The sequence below is a fragment of the Pristiophorus japonicus genome, unplaced genomic scaffold, assembly GCF_044704955.1.
Source record: "Pristiophorus japonicus isolate sPriJap1 unplaced genomic scaffold, sPriJap1.hap1 HAP1_SCAFFOLD_278, whole genome shotgun sequence".
Lineage (NCBI taxonomy): Eukaryota > Metazoa > Chordata > Chondrichthyes > Pristiophoridae > Pristiophorus > Pristiophorus japonicus.
In genome coordinates this window covers 7,604-9,950 of record NW_027252538.1, presented here as the reverse complement: position 1 = coordinate 9,950, position 2,347 = coordinate 7,604, and the positions used below count along the sequence as shown (strand labels likewise).

The window sequence follows — 2,347 nt, the reverse complement described above, 5'->3', positions numbered from 1 at the left end:
AGTCAGGATAAATGGATCATTTTCAGCTTGGCAAACTAACTAGTGGGGTGCCGCAGGGATCAGTGCTGGGGACTCAACTATTTACAACTAATATAAATAACTTGGCTGAAGGGGCTGAGTGTAACATAGTCAACTTTGCTGATGATACAAAGATAGGTTGTGAGGAGGACGCAAAGAATCTACAAGGTGACATAGATAGGCTCAGTGAGTGGGCAAAAATATGGCAGATGGACGATAATGTGGTAAAATGTCAGGTTATCCCTTTTGGTAGGAAAAATAAAAAAGCAAAGAATTATTTAAATGGGGACAATTACAAAATGCTGTAGTACAGAGGGATCTGGAGGTTCTTGTACATGAAACTCAAAAAGTTAGCATGCAAGTACAGCAAGTAATCAGGAAGGCAAATGGAATGCTGGCCTTTATTGCAAGGGGGATGGAGTATAAAAGTAGGGAAGTCTTGCTACAAATGTATAGGGTATTGGTAAGACCACACCTGGAGTACTGTGTACAGTTTTGGTCTGGATTTGTCTCTATTCCCGTGCCGAGGGGATTGTTACACCAGACGGGAGGGGCTACATTTGGGGACACTGATTCTCCACCAATTCCCATTCCCCTTCTTTCTGGTGGATAATGGAGGGGCCAGTCAGTAATGTGTAATGTGCAAGTCAGTAAGAATTGTCAGCAAGCTCTTTGTAATTGGAGATTTTATTCAGTGGAAACTTTGACACAATTGTAGATTTTGTAACAAAGGTCAATTTAGAATTAAAGTAAAAATTCATAATTTTATTGCAAAGTGAATATCTGTTGAGAGTTTCTGAATTAAGGGGAAAGATAACATACAGCGTTTCTTAAGTGGACACTGCAGCCCCAAGAACACAATCAGTAATCTATCTAGAATATTAAAGTCCAGCACGTTATAGGGTTATTAACATCAGCATAAATAAACCCCAAATGTCAGAATGAACATGGTTCAGTCAGGATGTGATTAAAAGCAGCAACAACAGCAGAATCCCACCCCTGCAGTCACTTGTGAACTCGCTGGTGTGTCAACAGGGTGGATGATCGAGTGAATCCCTTCCCACACTCAGAGCAGGTGAACGGCCTCTCCCCAGTGTGAACTCGCTGGTGTGTCAGCAAGTCAGATGACTGAGTGAATCCCTTCCCACATTCAGAGCAGGTGAACGGCCTCTCCCCAGTGTGAAATTGCTGGTGTCTCAGCAGGGTGGATGACTGAGTGAATCCTTTCCCACACTCAGAGCAGGTGAACGGCATCTCCCCAGTGTGAACTCGCTGTGTGTTAGCAGGATGGATGACTGAGTGAATCGTTTCCCACACACGGAGCAGGTGAATGTCCTCTCCCCAGTGTGAACTCGCTGGTGTTTCAGCAGGTTGGATTGCTCAGTGAATCGCTTCCCACACTGAGAGCAGGTGAATGGTCTCTCCCCAGTGTGAACTCGCTGGTGTTTCAGCAGGTCGGATGATGCATTGAATCCCTTCACACTCAGAGCAGTGAATGGCCTCTCCCCGGTGTGAACTCGCTGGTGCATCAGCAGGCTGGATGACCCACTGAATGCCTTCCCACACTCAGAGCAGGTGAAAGGTCTCTCCCCAGTGTGAACTCGCCGGTGGGCGACAAGTTGGGATGACTGAGTGTATCCCTTCCCACACTCAGAGCAGGTGAATGGCCTCTCCCCACTGTGACTGCGTCGATGAATTTCCAGCTCAGACGGTGATCTGAATACCTTCCCACAGTCCCCACATTTCCACGGTTTCTCCGTGGTGCGGGTATCCTTGTGACTCTCCGTGGTTGGACAATCAGTTGAAGCCTCGCCCACTCACACAAGACGTTTACAGTTTCTTTGCACTTTGAATGGTGTGATGTTTTTTCAGGCTGTGTAACTGGTTAGAGCTCTTTCCACAGTTAGTGCACTGGAACACTCACTCGGGTGTGTGTGTCTCGGTACATTTCCAGTCAGGATGATAATTGAAATCTTTTCCAACAGACAGAACAGACAAACATTTCTCATTCCATTTTCAAAGGCCGATGATATTCAGGTCCTGATGAATCGACTGCCTCCATCAGATCTTGACCCGATGTTTGGTTTGTGTTTCCTGTCTGAAAGTTTCCCCTTCTAATACGCTGTAAAAGGAGATAACAAAACTCATCACTGTAAGGCGGGAGTCGAGAGAGGCAGCGGCCTATAAAAGGCTCAGCAGTCCGGGGAGCGTCGAGAGAGGCGGGAGTCGAGAGAGGCAGCAGCCTATAAAAGGCTCAGCAGTCCGGGGAGCGTCGAGAGAGGCGTACTGGTGCAGCTCCAGCTGGGAGAGAAGGCAAAAAAGAAGTAGA

At 46.9% G+C, this 2,347-nt stretch overlaps 1 pseudogene; it reads right to left on the bottom strand.

The window, feature by feature from the left end:
* Nucleotides 1-689: 689 nt before the first annotated feature.
* On the bottom strand, nt 690-1,826 carry LOC139247653 (zinc finger protein 551-like; annotated as a pseudogene).
* Between the last annotated feature and the right edge of the window lie 521 nt (nt 1,827-2,347).